Genomic DNA, 20,648 nt, shown 5'->3' on the forward strand with positions numbered 1-20,648 from the left:
TGAATATAAATAAAAGAGAATGTAGCTCAAAATAACATAGAGTTCACAAATTTCAAATCCTAACTCATCCATCTCCAAAGTTAGAAACTAAAATTACATATCCATAACATCATCATTGAACTCTTCACCATCAGTATCATCATCACCATCTTCCTCATTAGCATCATCAATGGGATTTAATGGCTCTACGTCTTCATTATCATCAATTGCATAAATTTCCTCAACTATAAAGCATAAAGAAAGAAAGAAAATTAATATAATTTAATAATTTATTCAATATTATAATAAAAGTTTAAAGTTTAAGTTCTTACGTGTTCTAGTCATCCTTTCTACTTCATCTTCTTCATTGGTATCATCTTCTTCATCCTCTTTTTCGATAATCCATTCATCATCGGAAAAGACATCCTCAAAATATGGATCATTCCACCAACTATTGGTATCACCAAAATATAGATCATACAACCAACTTTTTGTATCCCAATTACCATCAGGAAAGCTGCATTGATAGACGTCAAAACGATGATGGCAGAGGAAGTAAGCACCTTTGCTCACCTGATACGCTGACAGGTCAAAGTTATTAACATTTTGACAAGAAGGATAGGTGTTGTATGGGGTATCCTTCTCTTCCTCCATAACATGGATCCCAAACTCCTTTACCCGATGATTACCTTTATGCCAAAAATCCACTAAAATATTCACTTCATCGCCAGCTTCCATTAATTGATTCACAATATTTCAATGGCTTAACCATACCATCTCCTTGCCCTCATCTGGATAGCCCATGAATGTTGGGCAGTATGTCCACTTCACATCCTTTGTTCTATTACTCACTTTAATCATGCATAACTCATCCAAAATTTCCAAATAACCATCGCTCAGATTATCAGTTTGTGCATAGACAACACATACATTCAAGCCTTGATCTTCAAACTAGGATATGAAGATACCTCAAAAGATATTGAAGATATCATGCTCTTAATGATGAACCAGTCTAGAACTTCACTACTAGGGAGAAAAGTGCTAAATATACCCAATTCATACAGTCCCTACAGCATCAAAATCATAATTTTTAAATCATACCAATATGTGTGTGTGGGAGCGTGTGTGTGTGTGTGTGTGAGAGAGAGAGAGAGAGAGCTCACCTGAAGGGGAAGTTTTCTTATAGTAAACGTCATTTTATTGACCAACCACACTTCAATATTTCTCAAGAATTCCAAGTTGGACAAGCCCAAATTGCTGATCATTACTTCATCAAAGTTTCCAATTGGTTCTAACTTGAACAATCTCTGAACCAGTTAGTTTCTCACAGTCATTTATCATCAAATCCAGTGAATTCAGGTTTGGTAGATTTGTTATCATTTCCAGTGACCTGCAACTGGATAAATACAAGTCCCTTAAACTCATTGGAAGCTCCGGAAGTAACTGGAGTGTTTCACAATTGCTTAAATAGAGTTCCTCGAGCATAGTGAGACACTTGATGCTCTCTGGAAGGCTACAGATTGGATTTCCACTTACATCCAAGTACCGCAACAGGGATAGGCTACCAAGATTGCTTGGAACAGCATCACCTGATAGGTTGCAGCTAGCAAGACTCAACCTTGATAATGAGTGTGGTAAAGAGCACAGCGAAAAGTTGATCGATTCTGGAATTCTTCTTGGTCCCAATAGCCAATCCCGGAAGTGCGAAGGCCATGATCTTACCCCAGTAGTCATGGAGGGTAATTGATTAATGTCAATCTCGTCTGCAAGGAGCACTTTTAGAGACTCCATGTTGCCCAGCTCTTCAGGTAATTTCTCGAGCTTTAAACAAGAAGATAGAATGAGTATTTCAAGAGATTTTAGCTGACCAATTTCCGATAGAAGATTCGGAAGATTTTTGCAACCTTTTAGATTCAACACAACTAGTCTCCCCAATTCTCCAATTGATCCATGAATCTTAATTAAATTTATGCAATTTTTGAGAATCAATCTTTCAAGATTCGGGACTTGTGAGAAATCGGGCGTATTGGTAAGATCATGGGAATGACTGAGATTGAGGATTTTTAACAATCTGAGCAACTGTATAAAAAAGTAAAAAATATTAGCATAACACACTCAACCTAAGCATTTTATCAATGCACCATGCAATGGCCCATTTAGAAATTAGCATATATGATATTCACAGTAATGACTAAAAAAAATAAGGAAAAAAGTTAGTCTGGGACCTTGTTTCCAATCCAAACTTGTTTCAAGCTACTATTGCGCATGTCAAGAGCAACCACACTCTCTAGAGGAAAGCAATTGGGTATAGATTCTAAAGGGAACCCACGCCAACACAACCATCTTAACTTCCTGGGGAATTCTTCATAGTCTCTGGCGAGGTTTGTATAATTCAGATGGAGCAGTCTTAATTTGTGCATGCTTGAAAATGCATCAGTTTGCAATTCTACTTCATCCGATGTAGAATGTGATCCGCTTGTGGCAGAATTTTTGGGGACCCAAGAGAAGAAGCCTAGCCGCTGCTTCAATGCATTGCTTTTAGAATGTGGTGTGGATTTGTCAAGAAAACCTTCAGAATGGTGTCTATTTGCATTATCTAAACCAAGGGATTCCTTGGTTGAGCTATCTTTCTTAGGCACATTTAAGTTGAGGATGAGACCTTCAATGGAATCCGTTCCCTGATTAGAGGACTTGAAAAATAAGCACACCTACTTAAAGATATATAATAAGTAAAAATAAATGAGGCAATGCTTATTTCTTAAAGTTTTTTCATTTAATACACTAAAGGCGTCATTATGATGCCACAATCTGCTGCGTTTCCCAGGATCCTTGGGTGATTCTAGGTGTATAATTTCTCTTCCCATGTCCCGAAGCAACTGATGCATTGCCAGCTTGTTATTTCTATCGATAGTTAGGAGCCATCTATCAATGAGATTTTGAATCCCAACTTTTGTGTAGAAACCACACCCATCTAGAATTGTAATTGTGAATTCTTTATCCTTTCTCACAAAGAAACAAGCAATGTCGAGGAATAAATTTTGGTCATGGTCATCTTGTAAAGAATCAAAGCTTATTTTTAGTATCTTTAGGATCTGAGTGTTAGGTATAGCTTCCAATTTCTCTAATGCACTTTCCCACACATCTACAGGTCTGCCAGAAAGAGAAGAACCCAACACTTCAAGAGCTAAAGGAAGCCCTGCACAGTAGCGTACAACCCTTTCTGAGTGCTCCAAGTAAAGTTCAATCGGATGATCTTGTCCAAAGGCATGCCAACAGAAGAGCTCAAACGATTCATCATCGTTTAATTCCTCAACTCTGTGCATCTTATATAGTTCATGTGCCTTCAACAATTGCTCATTTCCAGTTGTTATGATAATTTTACTTCCTCGATAAAACTAATCTCGCATTATGAGTACTGCTTTTAGTTCGTCTGATTACTCCACATTATCAAGAACAACTAAAACTCTTTTATAGCAAATAGCATCTCTAATCTTGATGATTCCTTCATCCACACTGTTGATTTTTTCTTCTCTCCCCTCTAGAATATCATAAAGAAGTTGTTTTTGTAAACTAACCAAACCATTTGGTTGTTCTGATATTTCGCTAATATTTGCAAGGAAGCTACTACCTTCAAAGTTGTCGAAGTTTAGGTTAAACACAATTTTAGCGATGGTTGTCTTCCCAATTCCACCTATTCCACAAATTGTCAGTATGCCAACATCAATTGATCCATCTTGTACCCACGAATTTACGCCTTCTACACGAGCATCTATCCCAATTGGGTATGGAGACCAACACTCAAGACCGTGCGATTCATTTTGTTGCTAATCTCTTTAACAAAATTTTGAATAAAATTTGATTCTTTTCTACAAATTGAAAGGGCAATGGATAAGTACACTTAAAACAACTTCCGTTAAAATGAAAGAACAAATGATGATTTTATATATATATATATATATATATATATATAAAACAAATTACATGGGGTTCAATTTTGGCCATTACGATTCATATACAATAATATAGACTGCTGATAATTATGACAATCTCGAATTGACAGAATTACATAGATTATATAATGTTAAAGATATCTGACAGAAAAAAAATAAGAAAATACAACATTCATGAAATTCAGATTCCAAGTCAAATAAGCAAGTTTATGAAAAGAGCCATGTTATTCAGAATTTCAATGATATTTCTGGACTTTAGGCCTCATCTACTTATTTCCAGAAATTTTAGAATCTTTATTCTTTCAGATTGCTTTTATGTAATTTTAAACACCTTAAAGTTTAAGATACTGAAGCACTTTTAACTCATACCCAGCTTTTCTTCTTTTTATTTTGATTCCAGATATGTTTATAATTTGTTTTATACTTATTATGACCTTCATAATCCTTGAGTTAAAATTAAAAAAGATTAAACATGTTCGTTTTACCCTTTCATGTTCGATCCATCTTTTCTTTTTTCTTCTTGTTCTTTCCTTCTAAATAGAAATCTTCTAATGATCAAATCTCTATATCAATGGTGTAGTACATTCAATAAAGTCAAATTCTTAATAATGTAAGAAATCTCATATAATAAGTTTCTAGACTCAACATCCAGTATTTGGACACCACTATACCATAAATTCTAAAATAAGACAGTAATAATACATCACATTATGTATCAAGTCTTCTGCATCTAATTTAACTATTCTATCAATTTTGGATGGTGTCAAACTTTCATATTTATGGATACTTTGACTAAAAGTATATATATTGTGTGTGTGAATTAAAAATAATAATAAATAATATATAGATTATATTGATAGTGTTTCCGTATATTTCGACTAGTTTAAAACATTAGCATTAAGAAATCATGTGGAGAATGGGTACCATTAGCATATAATGGGGTGAATAATTTGGAAGTATTCAATCAATACTATTAACTCTTCAAGGAAATTACCCATCTATTAAAACCATCCATGCCAAATCTGCAACTTCTCTAAGAGCTGCCTTCCACCTCTTTATCTTGTCCAACCCCTCCTCTTTTATTTCTTCTCTCTCTACCTTAACTCACTCTTCGTGTATAGCAAATGCATTTGCAAAACTCCCTGTCTGCTCTCTTGCATTTGATGGATCCACGTGATAGAAGACGGGCAGAATCATATGACCAACCGTCTTCTTGTGCTCAAGGATATTCAGAAGCTCATCAAGACACCATCTTGAATATGCATAGTCTTTTGAGAAGACAATTATTGAAATCATCGACTCTTGGATTGCCTTATTTAGTTCTAAAGCGATAGTCTGACCTCTCTCTAGTCCTTCGTCATCCCTAAATGTGAGTATTCCTGCACATAGTAGCGCTCTGTAAAGGTGATCAGTAAAGGTATTCCGGGTGTCTTCACCTCTAAAACTCAAGCACACGTGATAAGAAAATCGAGTTGATGAGGCTTCTAGGGCTCCTATAGCAGCCATTGGACAACACTGTAAGAGATCAATAAACAACAGATAAATATGCAATCTGCACAGGCACAACCAGTTTTTGTGTATGATGTCAATAAAAAAATAAAAATAAAACTAAAATCAAATAGGTAAAGTAAGTTAAATCCCATATACAAACCAAAGTACATAAGGAAAATACTGAAGGAGATAAATTATACCTGAGTCAAGGTTAAATGGAAGAACACGTAACTCAACTCAACAAAATTTCATCTCAATTATAACTTCAAAGTGGCTTCACAAAATGCTTCAAAGTGGCTACACATGAATCTTGTTTTACCATTTGCTCTTTCTAAGGTTAGTTTTGTCTTCTTTTCAATATCATTGTAGATACTTGATCTGACAGAAAGATAAAGAAACCAAACCCAGTGGCTAGTTTCACATACAACAACAAATTAAAATTGATTAATGATCCATGTAATAAACTTGAAATATTGGGCAACATGGGTGTTCAATTGTAAAATGTTACCTGTAATTAGCAAAATCCCCCAAGAAATGGATTGATCGCTCCACTGAAAGATTGAATTTGCTATGCTCACCGCGGATCAAGAGAGAGGAAAGGAGCAAAAAAGAAGAGTGAGAAAGAAGGAAAAGTGTGGAATGATAAAAGGGAAGGAAATACCCATTCGTGCGATCCACAGAACTCAATGGTTCTTTTTTTGTTTTTATTTTTTTGCAGGCACCATTCAAGTCCTTGCTAATCGAAAGCAGACCTCATATTTACTTTTCGTGTCTTTGCCGACGCAGTTATACCATAACACATCAATTAGTTTTTCTTGTATTATATGTTACTTATGTTATAAAACTTAAATCATTAAACCCAGCCTGTTTTTAAAACTCCAAACACATACCCAATATTTAATTCCTATTCCATAATTAAACTGTAAATTTAATCTTATTATTTAATATTAAATTAAAAATAAAAAATTATTATTTTTTAAATTACAAAAATACCCTCTTTCTTTTTTATTACTGTGGTTGTAATGACCATTGACCCTTACCTCTGTATTAGAACTCTACGGATGTTCAAACTTGCCTACATGTTGGACATGATGAGTGTGACACTAACCATGTGTCTACGCACTTTACATGAAAACTGTGATTGCATTTGGGCTGGACTCTGACCTTCTCTCCTTCACCAAATTCTCCAAGGCAAATTGGGCAATCTGTTGCCGGAATGTTGACTCCAAAATTATACACCACCACCGGAATCTGACCCACCGCATCCTTCTTCAGCCCCGCCGAGGCTAAACGTGCACCAACATGATCTGGAGTCTCAAACCCAAACCTTGGGCTACACCGTAGAGCACCACGCACAATTGAGCTCAATTCAGTCACTTTTCCTGGTAGTTGTGGGTCACTCAGCGACCTAAGGTTTGAGAGAAGGACGGGGATGGTCCCCGTCCATGGAGAATCCAGATCGCTGTCGTTGTTGCCAGCGACCCGTTTTGGGTCAATTCATGGTTCAAGTCGCTTCCTCGTGCAACAATAGATTTTCTATTCAGTTCGGTGACTCCACGTCGGCAGCAACAATAGATTTTCTATTCAGTTCAAGGTGGTCAATTCATGGTTCCAGGTCGCTTCCTCGTGCAACAATAGATTTTCTATTCAGTTCGGTGCCTCCACGTCGGCAGCAAGTTGTCGGCAAGGAAGAAGAACATAAAAAATAATAATAATAATAATAAATAAGGGTATTTTTGTAATTTAAAAAATAATATTTTTTAATTTTAATTTAACATTAAATAATAAAATCAAATTTATCATTTTACATCCAATTAACGAGTCGAACTTTACATATTGATACGAGGTATAATAGCGATTTTTCAAAACAAGTTAGAATTTTATAATTAAAAATTAAAAATAAGGAGAATTTTATGATTTAAATTCTATATTACATTCCTATGTATTGGAGAGTTACTGGAGCCACACCTTCAGAGTCACCCAATCAGAAGTCGTGGTGCCAAACTGGCCCATTATCTCTATTTGAGTAATGGTCATCAAAATGGGCCTAATCAAATTCAAGCGAAAGTGGGTTGACGGAAAATTTCAAGTCTTTGGACATACTTTACCAAAAGGATAGAGCTGTGTTGGCCATGATACAAATATACAATAAAGTAGAAGATGACGACTCATGCCATTTGAAAAAAGTGATTGATTGAAAATCAGACGAGTAAAGCACGACAACAAATATGGAATCTAACTATTTAAAATAAAGAAACAAAACAAATATGGAATATTTAATCTCCATCACTCTTTTTTCTTAGTGTGGACTTTTTGTCCAATCCGTAAATATTATGCTCATCACGGGTGGGACAGTTTTCTTTGACCCCCGACAAAAATAAGTGTGTGTAAACTTTAAAGCGGTTGATCTCATTACAGAATGAGTTTGGATTGAAACCATACCATCTGAGTTTTGTGTTAAATTTTCATTATCAGTTCGTTGAGTCCGTTTTTCGGATCACAATGGAGTAATTTTTTTTTTTTGGAGCTCATTGACCAAAACTCGTTAGTGGGCCATGTTACTTTTTGACTGAAGTTTAAGGCTCTGAAATTATATTTTTTTGTTTTATAAGAGGCTTGTTAATTTTTTAAGATTTTTTTTTTTCGTGACCTAAATCATGCCCGATTGTTTTAAATTTTTTACTGATTGGGTTTCTTATTCTATTTTTTGAGAATTTTTAAAAAGAATTTATTTTTGGGCTTATTGTTTTTTAGAGGTTTGTTTTAGTTTCCTTACAATATTAGGGTTTTTTTTTTAATTATAAATATGCATGTACTTTATTAGCAAAATTTAACTTTTCATTAATAATATTTCAGATTGATTTGCAATTTTTCTTCAATTTTGTGAATTCAAAGTTGTCACGTTCTTTTGTGAACATTTCATAGCTTTTGCTACTTCATTTCTTTTTTTTCTTTTTCTTTTTTCTCAATCTTTTTTCCCTTTTATTTTTGTAATTTGGAACAGTGAGTGTTATTTGTTTATTTATGACAAATCACAAAATTAAGTATTTTCTATTTATCAGAGGACTTGCAGCCCATTGGTATCTAACACTCCCTTGATTTGAAAAATCAACAAAAGATATAATTTTCATGATACCAAGTTGCTTCTTCATTTTGCACAGAATTCATCCCGAATTGTGAGTTTCTCTTCCTCTTCATCATCTCCGTTGCTGTCTTTGTTTTTACTTTCATGTGCTTATCAATTTCTTCTTTGAATTATTATTTTTTTAAGCAGGTTCGCTTTATGCTCTGTTAGGTAGAAAAGAAAAAAAATTGAATGGAAGAGAAAGAATAAGAGATAGATAAGACAATCTTAAGAAAGAGATTGTGTATTTCCTTCTTACAAATTTTCAAGGTTGTTTTCTCGTTAACAGGAACTTGACTGGACTTTGCTTTTTCATTCTAGTTATGGAGTTTTAAGAAATAAAAATAAATAAAAGGGTAAGTTAGAAATAATTTTTGAATTTAGAAGCACTGCTACTACTAATGTTACGAGTCTATTTAACAATCACATCTATTTTTGCTTTATGAGTTATCTAATTTATTTTTAATTTGGTCACAAGTTACACTTATTCATCCATCTCTAATTGTTTTTAAACTAAATTACACTACTTACTTTGCACCGCCCTACTCACACTATCTATGTGAACAATGTAGAAAAATGTACATATAAAAATAATAGCATCACTGCCCTACTCACATTCTTTAATATACATATAAAAATAATAGTGTCACACAGAGAGAGTGAATAAAGATTTCCCAAGAGTGTCACCCACATTTGAAAAAAAAAAATTGAAAAATTCTCTCTTTATAAAACAACTATAACTGTTTTACGTACTTGATATGAAATTATGCAAAAATAAAATGATTAAATCAAATATAGTTTAATAGTAGTTTATAGCGCCCATTTGAATCCTATAGCAGACGCTGATATATTGGTAACAATTAGTAATTGATGTGACAAAAATTGATAGAAATACTTTAAAAAAAAAAAAAAAAAGGACGCCATATTCAGTTTTAGATTTTCACTTTGCCCAAAAAAAAAAATATATGGTGCCTCATTTGCATCCCATATAGCAGATGCTGACATAACGAGAAATCCTATGAAATAAACTGGGCTTAGTAGTTGGTACATCCATACCATTGGTTATAACTTGAACAATTATTCCCGGAACTCAATTAGTTTTTCACAATTATATTACAAAAATTGAACAATTATCGTTTGGATCCTATTTTCACTAAAAAGTGATTGCAGCACAAAGATAATGCTCTTAGACAATTTATTGACCTTTATTAGAAAGGAATGAGTTGTTGAAGAAATTTTAGTTCATCAAAACATTTTTGATTGGTCAAAATCCAACCAAATGAAGTTTAGAGTCACCCATAGCCGTTGATTGGAGGTAGCGGAGACACGATTTGAGGTAATCTTCTCCTCTTGCATGGAAAAAACCATGATGGCAGAGGAAGTAGGCACGTGTCCTCACCTGATACACTGACAAATCAACATTTTGACAAGAAGGATAGTGGTATGGGGTACCCTTCTCTTCTTCCTCAAGCACAACATGGATCCCAAACTCCTTTAGCTTAAAACCCCGACAGCTTCCATTTTTTGGGGCAACGAAAAACAACGAAACATTCAATTCATCACCAGCTTCCACTAATTGATTCACAAAACTCCAATGGCTTAACCATAGCATCTCGTTCCCTTCATCTGGAACGCCCATGAATGTTGGGCAATATATACACTTCACATCCTTTGTCTTATTACTCACTCTAATCATGCAGAACTTAGTCCAACCATTATCCATCCAATTACCAGTTTGTGCATAAACAACACATACCTTCAAGCCTTGGATCTTGAAATTAGGATTTGAAGGTACCTTAAAACATATTGAAGATTCCTTGCTCTTAATGCTGAACCAGCCTGGAACTTCATTACCAGGGAGAAAACTGCTAAATATACCCGATTCATGCAGTCCCTACACCATGTAAACCACAATTTTTAACTCTTACAAATATGAGTGTGCGTGTGTTTGTAAGAGAGAGAGAGAGAGAAAACTCACCTGGAGAGGAACTTTTCTTTCAGTTCCCGTCACAAGGTTGAACAAAGAAACTTCAATATTTCTCAGGAATTCCAAGTTGGTCAAACCCAAATTGCTAATCATCACTTCATCAAAGTTTCCAATGGGTTCCAACTTGAACAACCCCTGAAGCTCACTTAGTTTGTCACAACCACCTGACAACAAAAACAGTGACTTCAACAGGTTTGGTAAATTTGTTACCACTTCCAATGACCTGCACTCAAGTAACTCCAACCTGCTTAAAGTCATTGGAACCTCTGGAAGTAACTGGAGTTTTGGGCAGCAGTTTAGATTGAGTCTGTGGAGCATAGTCAGACACTTGATGCTCTCTGGTATGCTACATATTAGATTTCTACTTAGATCCAAGTTCTGCAACAGGGATAGGCAGCCAAGATCCTTTGGAATAGCATCATCTGATAGGTTGCAGCCAGCAAGACTCAAGACTGATAATGAGCGTGGTAAAGAACATAATGAAAAGCTGATCGATTCTGGTCCTCTTCTTGGTCCGAATAGACAATCCCGGAAGTTTAACGGCCATGATCTTACCCCAGTAGTCATGGAGGGTGATTGATTTATGCCAACTCCGTCTACAAGGAGCATTTTCAAACACTCCATCTTGCCCAGCTCTTCTGGCAACTTCTCGAGCTTTAAACAATGAGATAGAATGAGTACTTCAAGACATTTTAGCCCGCCAATTTTCGATGGAAGCTTCCGAAGATTTTTGCAACCTTTTAGATTCAACAGAACTAGTCTCCCTAAATCCCCAATTGAGCCATGAATCTCAATCAAATTTATGCAATTTTTAAGAATCAACCTTTCAAGATTGGGGGCTTGTGAGAAGTCAGGCGTATTGGTAAGACCATGGGAATGACTGAGATTGAGGATTTTCAACGATCTGAGCAACTGTTTAGAAAGGTAGAAAATATTAGTATAACACACTTGACAACCCAGGCATTTTATCAATGCACCACGCAATGGCCCATTTGGAAATTAATTTATATGAATATTTATATTAATCACCAATGAAAATAAAATGAGGAAAAAAGTTAGTATGAGACCTTGTTTTCATTCCAAACATGTTTCAAGCTGCTATTGCGCATGTCAAGCGCAACAAGACTCTCCAGAGGAAAGCCACTGGGTATAGATTCTAAAGGGAACCCACGCCAACACAACCATCTTAACTTCCTAGGGAATTCTTCATAGTCTCCTGTGAGCCTCGTATTATTCAGCTGGAGTATTCTTAATCTGCGCATCCTTGAAAATGCATCAGTTTGCAAATCTACTTCATCTAATGTGGAATGCGATCTTGTTGAGGCAGAATTTATGGGGAGCCAAGAGAAGAACCCTAGACGACGCCGCTTCAATGAATTGTTCTCCAATAATAATGCTGATTTGTCAAGAAAGTCTTCTGAATAGTGTCTTTTTGCATTATCTAAACCACAGAATTCCTCGGTGGACCTATCTTCCTCAAACACGTTCAACTTAAGGATGAGGCCTTCAATGGAATCTGTTCCCTGGTAAGACACTTGAAAAGTAAGCATACCAACTAAAAAGTATACAAGTAGACATTATGAGAAGCATATTTCTTACAATTTTTTCATTTAATACACTAAACGCGTCCTTGTGATGCCACAATCTGCTGCGTTTCCCAGGTTCCTTGGGTGATTCTTGGCGTATGATTTCTCTCCCCATGTCCCGAAGCAACTGATGCATTGCCAACTTCTTGTTGTCATCGATAGTTATGAGACATCTATCGATGAGATTGTGTATCCCAGCTTTTGTGTAGAAATCACACTCATCTAGTATTGTAATTGTGAAATCTTTATCCTTTCTAACAAAGAAACAAGCAATGTCGAGAAATAAATTTCTGTCATGATCATCTTGTAGAGAATCAAAGCTTATTTTAAGTTGCTTTAGGATCTGAGTGTTAGGAATAGCTTCCAATTTTTTTAATGTACTTTCCCACACATCTACAGGTCTACCAGATAGAGAAGAACCCAACGTTTGAAGAGCTAAAGGAAGCCCTCCGCAGTACTTTACAACCATTTTTGACTTCTCAGAGTAAGCTTCAATGGGATGATCTGGTCCAAAGGCATGCCAACAGAAGAGTTGAAACGATTCATAATCATTTAATTCCTTAACTTTGTAAATCTTATCAAGTTCATGTGCCTTCAGCAATTGCTCATGTCTGGTTGTTATGATAATTTTACTTCCTGGACAAAACCAATCTCGCATAATTAGTATTGCATTTAATTGGTTCAATTGATCCACATCATCAAGAACAACCAGAACTCTTTTACAGCATATAGCATCTCTAATCTTAATGATTCCTTCATCAACACTACTAATTTATACTTTTCTCCCCTTTACAATATTTGAAAGAAGTCGTTTTTATAAGCGAACCAATCCATTGGGTTGTTCAGATATTTCTCTAATATCTGCAATGAAGCTGCTACCTTCAAATTTGTCGAAGTTAAGGTTATACGCAGTTTTGGCGATGGTTGTCTTCCCGATTCCCCCCATACCACAGATTGCCGCTATGCCAACATCCTTCGATTCATATTGTATCCACGAATTAATGTCTTTTACACGAGAATCTATTCCAATTGGGGATGGACCAACACTCAAGATCGTGCGATTCAATTTGTTTCCAATCTCTTTAACAATTTTTTGAATAAAACTTGACTCTTGCCTACAAAGTGCAATGGAAATGGAAAAAGTACATGTAAAACGTCAACTCTTAAAATGAAACAACAAATGATGCTTAAGAAAATAAAATACAACAAATTACAAGGTGTTCAATTTTGGCCATTATGTTGACTCATATACAAGCATACACACTAGACAGAATAATACACATTATACTATGTTAAAGATATAACAAAAAGAGAACTATATAAAATACAAGAACGTTCACAAAATTCAGATTCCAAGTCATATAAGCAAGTTCACGAAAAGGGATTCATGTTGTTCACAATTTTAATGATATTTCCATTCTATAGGCTTCATCTACTTATTTCCAAAATTTTTGTAACTACTGACTATTCTTTCGGAGTGTTATTATGTGATTTTAAACACCTTAAAGTTGAGTCACTGAAACACTTTTAAACCCATAACCTACTAGACTTCTTTGTATCTTAAGTCCAGATATGTCTATAATTTGTTGTATTCTTTAACCTTCAAATGCCTTGAGTTGTAAATAAAAATGATTAAACATGTTGTTTGTTTTAGTCCTTTCATGTTCGATCCATCTTTTCTTTTTCCTTCTTTTTTCAAGCCTTTTGAATTGATATCTTCTTATCATCAAATCTCTATATAAATGGTATAGTACATTCGATAAACTCAGATTCTTAGTAAAATTTAAACATCCAGTATTTGGAAACCACTATACCACAAATTCTGAAATAGGACAGTACTATAAGCATTTATATATCATGGAATTCTAATTCTACGCCTACTTGATCTTTGGATAACAAGTCTTTTGCATAACAAGTCTTTTGCATCTACTTGAAGTCTTGTACTATTCTATCAATTTTTTAGTGGGGTCAAACTGTCATATTTTATCAATACTTCGGCTAAAAGTATGTATGTAAAAAAAGATAAATAATACAGTATATAGATAGTATTAATAGTGTTTCAATACATTTCAACTAGTTTAAAACATTAGCATTAAGAAATAATGTGGAGAGTGGATAACATTAGCATCTAATGGCATGAATAATTTGAAAGTATAAATCAACATTATTAACACTTTTAAGGAAATTACCCTTCTCTTAAAACCATCCCTGCCATATCTGCAACTTCTTTTAGAGCTGCTTTCCAACTCTTTATATTGTCCAACCCCGCCTCTTTTCTTTCTTCTATCTCTGCCTTAAATCGCTCTTCGTGTCTAGCAAATGCCTCTGCAAAACTCCCTGTCTGGTTTCTTACATGGGATGGATCCACATGGTAGAAGACGGGCAGAATTACATGACCAACAGTCTTTTTGAGCTCAAGGATATTCAAAAGCTCATCAAGACACCATCTTGAAGATGCATAGTCTTTTGAGAAGACTATTATTGAAATCCTCGACTCTTGGATTGCCTTATTTAGTTCTACGGTAATATTTTGTCCTCTCTCCAGTCCATCATCATCCCTAAATGTGCGTATTCCTGCATGTAGTAGAGCTTTATAAAGGTGATCAGTAAAGGTATTCCGGGTGTCTTCACCCCTGAAACTCAAGAATACGTGATAAGAATATCGACTTGAGGAGGCTTCTTGGGCTCCCATAGCACCCATGAACAACGCTCTAGGAGATCAATGGACAAGGGATATATGTTATCCGTACAGGCACAACCAGCATTTGTGTACTATGTCAATAAAAAAAATAAACTGGCAATATTAAGTCAAATAAGTGAAGTCAATTAAATCCCATGTGCGAACCAAAATGCATAAGCAAAATGTTAAAGGACATGCTTTAATGAACTATACATCAGGCAAGGGTTAAATGGAATACACACAACCAAAAATCCAAACACAAAATGCTTCAAAGTGGCTTCACAAAGGTTTTAGAACAACTCAACTCAACAAAATTTCATCTCAATTATTTACCATATGCTGCTACATGTAAAATATTTCACCACTTGCTCTTTCTAGGGTTAATTATAACTTCAATGAAACTACTCACTCTTATAACTTCCTTACTACATGAACTCGTGCTAGTTTTGTCTTCTTTTCTCTATCATTGCCATTGACAAAAAAGAAATTATTCCTCACAAGCATAACTGTAGGTTTTTGCTGCACATTACCAAAGCCATGTTAGTAGACTCCCTAATTTTATCTCCTATTGATGTGATTTTTATTTCTACTTTTGTCCTTCTTTGTCTTGACATACTTTCATCTCCGCATACACATTTTAATAGTGCTCGTATTTGGACATTTTATTTCTTAAAACTGACAACATTCTCTTCCAAAAGCATGGCTTGGCAATAACTGTTATGTTGTGTTTGTGAAGCTTTGAACTAAACTTCCTACAATTCCTATTTAATACTCCCAAATATAGCTTTAAAAATTTCCATTCATTGTTTTAGACTCAGTTGATTGCACAATACACCATAAGCACTCTTCAACTTAACCAACATCATCTTCGATCTTCCCACCAATTAAAGGATCGAGCTCAAGTAAAAAAATTATTTATTTTGTTATTTCTTCACCTTCGATCTTTTGTACATCTCTGTATATATTTTCAGTTTTACTAAATTAAAATATTCAAATTTAATCATACTTATTTACTTTCCATACTAATTTTAAATTTATGCATGGCTAATTCCTACTAGCTTAAACTTTTACAACAAATTGGATCCTTGAACTGACAGTAAAAGACAGAAATACCAGACCCAGTGGCTAGTTTTAATCAGGCTACAGATCTATATGCAGTTTCAGCTTTTTTCATAGATGCATACACTTATTAACAACAAATTAAGCAGAAACAGAACAAAGGGTGTTCAATTGTAAAAGGGTTACCTGTAATAAGCAAAATCCCCCAAGAACTGGAAGATTGAATTTGTTATGCTCAATGATGAAGAGAGAGGAGAGAAGCAAAAAGGAGTAGCGAGAAAGAGAGAAGGGAAAGTGGTCAAATGATGAAAGGGGCGGAAAGAACCATGGGATCCACAGAGGAAGCTTCCCAGCAAGTGTGAAACCAAATATTCATGATATGATATTCCAATATGATATTCCCGGTGGGACACTTCTTGGCCGAGTTAATTAGGTTGGTCTTATCGCATAATGAGCTGTGGTTGAAAATTGTATAATCTAAATTTTGTTTTAAATTTTTAATGATTTATGACATGTCAAATGTTCTATGAAAAAACTATTTAATGTTACCAATTTTTTTTTTTTTTATTTAAATCTGGACTAGTGAGAGTTATTTGTTTGTTTATGGTAAATCACAAATTCATTTACTGATTTATTATTTCTTTTCTCTTTATTTTGTTTAAACTAAAGTGTCAGTTTCATGTTGATTTTGTTTATTCATGATTTTTTTTTATTTTTTATTTATATATATATATGGACCATTAAGTGTGTTTTTTTTTTTTTCCCTGGTAAGACCATTAAGTTAAGAAGGGCAACGTCACTAATGTGATGTAATATCTTTAACTAAAGTGTAAGACCCTGTTACTCTTATATTTTTATGAAATAAAAATAAATAAATTTTAATAGACAAAAATACCCTTATTTCCTTCCCTTTCTCTCTCCACCCACCTCTCACTGCCGCCATTTCATGTACCCAAGGAAATAATTTATATAAGAGAAAAAAACAAAAGTGAGAGAATTACAAATGTGTCTTACCACAACAAATTCATGTACAAGAACATGTTGCACATTCTATGAATTGTCTTTGTTGTCACCTTTTTAATTGTGATTATCAGCTTCTTCTTTGATTTATTATTTCTCTAATAATAAGTCAGTAAAAGGAATTTGTTGTTAAAATATATATAGATAAAGCAAATGTAAACTTATGCAAATGCAACAAATTCCTTAAAAATTTTATAGCTTGTTGTTTCATTAATGTGAAAGAGACAAACACTTTAATCTGATAGTTGAATTAGCCTATGGACAGAAGAAAGAATACATGCCGAATATATGCCGAATGAACCGCATTCATACAATTTCTGTGATATATAAATCATATGTATGACTATGACTAGTAAAGCCATTCCATATACCTCTATTTCTTTTTGGTACTAATAAGCTACAATTATAATACACTTTTTTTTTGTTTTTTTTTTTTTTTATCAATTATATATATTTCTTTCAGGCAATCAACCCAAACTTAAAATGTGAAACCAATACATTAGGGCACTCTCAAATTTTTTATTTGAAAAATCTTGTTTTTAAGTCTCGTAATAATCATTAATGTTGAGTTTACGTGACTCCTCATAAATTCATTATTAAAAGAGGTATGAGATAAAATATACCTCTATTTTATATATATATATGTATGTATATATATATTCGTAGTGATACTATAGCTTTGAAGCTAGAGTACCATTTTCATATTTTGTTTTTCAGAGAGAAACTGACACTTGGTGGAAGACACACATAGTCTTTCTCTTCTTTTATTTTATTTTTTTTTTTTCTTGAATGTGGATTTTTATTGATATAAACAAAATGAGTACAATGGGAATAACCCTAAGGCTCAATTTGGTAGAGTGGAAATGGGAGGAAAATAAAAGAAAGGTTATAGAGGGTGATAAAAAAATGTGTTTGGTATTGAATGTTGGAAGGAAAGGAAAGACAATGGAGGGTTTTGGAGGGATAGAAATAGACTTTTGAGTAACTTTTGTAATCCTCCCAAAAATGGGAGGAAATTGAAGGAAATGGGAGGAGAGAGCAGGAGAGACTAATGTAATACCAAATTTACCCTTAATTTAGGGCACCAAAATTCACTGCAACCTTTGCGTTGAGAAGAGGAACAATGGCCAGATCAGTTCCGGGTCTGGTGCTAAACGGGTAAGAGTTGATATTGAGCGCAGAATTGCAGTCGCCAGAGAAGAAGGGGCGCGTGTGCGCATGAAATACGCGTTAGATCTACTAGCATGTGCTCGTGACGGCGACTGGGCGGCGAAGTTCAGTCCGGCGATGAATCAAGCATGGCAGATAGGTACATGGATGGAGCTAATTTTAATTTTGTGGCTGACCAAACCTCTTCACCGCTCATGGAAGCCGTCGGACCTAACTACCTAACTACTTAACTATTGGTTCTGAAATATATGGGTTTTGAACTTCTGATTCTTGTAGGTTTTGTAGTTTGCAATTGCAGAGAAAAAGAGAGAGAGAGAGGGCAAGTTCAAAGTTGAGAACGAGAATAGAGATGGAGGTGGAGGCTGAAATTATTTACCCTAAAAATATATTTGTTTTTCTGGTGGCCTATCATCCATGGGCCTATAAATTTTGAGGCTTATAAATTTATTTTTTTAAATATAAAAAGGTATAATAGTAAATTTATGGAAATACTTTACTTCCCTTTCTTTTCCTAAACATGATTATTATTCTTCCTTTTCTTTTCCTTCATTAATCAACCAAACACGATAGAAGGTTAAAATTATCCTTCCATTCCCTTGCATTCCCTTTCCCTCATAACTAATGTTATCCTTTCTTTTCATTGCCACCGTATCAAACATAGCCTAAGGCTTATGTCGTGACCCGAGTTTTATTCAACCCGGAGTGACAGTGATGAACCTAAGATTGACCAGTTAACGAATCTAGATGCAGAAGCAAGAAACAAGACAATGGTCTCCCAAGACATAAAACACCTCTAAGACCCTAAGATGACCTTCCATGAGTTAAATCTTAGGTTCATCACTGTCGCTCCAGGTTGAATAAAACTTGGGTCATGACAGCTTAACAGACAGAATGTCACAGAAACAAAAGAAACAGCCTTAAGTCTTAAAAGACATAAAATGGACAAAAGATAGCTCAACCAACTAAAATGATCTATAAAAAAGAGTGCAGGTCTGCATTACATACTCCCACCGAATCATAGCTCTGAAAAAAAGCATCAGTGGCAATCTGATGACCTAACTTCCTCTGCCCTTCATATAATCTTGAATTTTACTCTTGAAAGGTTACAATGGAAGAAATCTGCAATCCAAGCCCAAAACTGATTTGGCCAATGAGTAAAACAAGGACGGATAGATGGTCCCTATTATCCTCTGCTGTGAAATAGTCCAGACATACCGAAGCCAAAGAAATCCCTCGTCTTTCCAAGTTAGTATAAGAGGGATGAGCATCCTGTAATGTCAAGACCACAGTAACAGATGCTCGCAGTCTACACATTTTCCAAGTTAATATACCAATGTATTTTATCACAATTCTGTCTGCTTTGATTCCAAACTGCTGAAATGAAAAAATTTCATGTTTCCAAAGAATTTTATTCATCAAAAAGACAAAGAGAGTATAGCGCCTCTGAAACATACCAAGTCTTCTTAAACCCGTATAAGCTCATGAGATGTAACAATGCACGGTTTTACTCTTAAGTTTCACCCCAAAAGGCCCTATACCAATTGGAGATGACACACTTACATATAAGCACTTCACATTTCCCTCTCCCAGGCGATATGGGACTTGTGCACCGTAGCTCGCCAGTATAGTAGCCTGTCAGTGTCTCTAGTACCCGCCCACGGCACACCCGCCCACAAGGTCATCACTATACACCCCCCTTAGAGGCCCGACGTCCTCGTCGACACACTTCTGGCTGGGTCAGGCTCTGATACTATTTGCAAAACAGTGCGGCTCAGGCCCAAAGCGGACAATATCATACCATGTGGTGGAGTGGGTCATTACAAATGGTATCAGAGCCTGACCTAGCCGGAAGTGTGTCGTCGAGGACGTCGGGCCTCCAAGGGGGGTGGATTGTGATGACCTTGTGGGCAGGTGTGCCGTGGGCGGGTGCAAGAGACACTGACAGGCTGCTACATTAGCGAACTACGAGTGCACAAGTCCCACATCGCCTGGGAGAGGGAAAGGTGAAGTGCTTATATGTAAGTGTGTCATCTTCAATAGGTATGAGGCCTTTTGGGGTGAAACCCAAGAGTAAAACCGTGCGGGATCAGGCCCAAAGCGGACAATATCATACCATGTGGTAGAGTGGGTCGTTACATGAGAGAGCTACCATTCATCCAAGGATCTGATAATAAACATCTCTGCCATTACCAATCTGAAACAACACATTGTTAAGCATCAACTCCCTTACTTGGATCAAATACTTCCATATAGCTAAGTCTGAGTGCTTCGTAACACAATTCCAAAAATCTGACTTTGCTAGGTGTTTGGCCTGAAAAAAGCTGACGCCGGCTCCAATGGAACCAGATGGGCGTACGAGGAATTGCAGTAGTTCCAAAGAGAGATCCAAATAATATTCCAGAAGGAAGACTGAGAGACCAGGCAATTGTGAAGAGGTCTGAAATGAACACCTCTGGGTTCTTTTTGCCTTTGATAAAGGACTTCGAGATGGTTAACTAGCTAAGAAGAACTGTAAAATTACTTATGAAAGTAAAGGAATTATCTAATGAAAAGTAAAGTGCAGGACTGAAACTAATCATATTGAAAGTACATTGCAATGAAA

General features: G+C 35.3%; 1 long non-coding RNA gene and 2 pseudogenes across 1 annotated transcript; all 3 read right to left on the bottom strand.

Moving 5' to 3' along the window:
- Positions 1–1,251: 1,251 nt before the first annotated feature.
- Positions 1,252–3,796, bottom strand: LOC132301421 (disease resistance protein RUN1-like; annotated as a pseudogene).
- Positions 3,797–3,941: 145 nt separating this feature from the next.
- LOC132300233 (uncharacterized) lies at positions 3,942–6,283 on the bottom strand. The gene is made up of 3 exons (XR_009480354.1): positions 5,929–6,283; positions 5,621–5,831; positions 3,942–5,444 (listed from the first exon to the last, which is right to left on the bottom strand). It is a non-coding gene; the product is annotated as an uncharacterized LOC132300233 (long non-coding RNA).
- A 3,319-nt stretch (positions 6,284–9,602) lies between these two features.
- Positions 9,603–16,243, bottom strand: LOC132300234 (disease resistance protein RPV1-like; annotated as a pseudogene).
- Between the last annotated feature and the right edge of the window lie 4,405 nt (positions 16,244–20,648).

This window comes from Cornus florida, unplaced genomic scaffold, assembly GCF_030987335.1.
Source record: "Cornus florida cultivar Cherokee Brave unplaced genomic scaffold, ASM3098733v1 CherokeeBrave_3.0.0_Hap2_Chr03, whole genome shotgun sequence".
NCBI lineage: Eukaryota > Viridiplantae > Streptophyta > Magnoliopsida > Cornales > Cornaceae > Cornus > Cornus florida.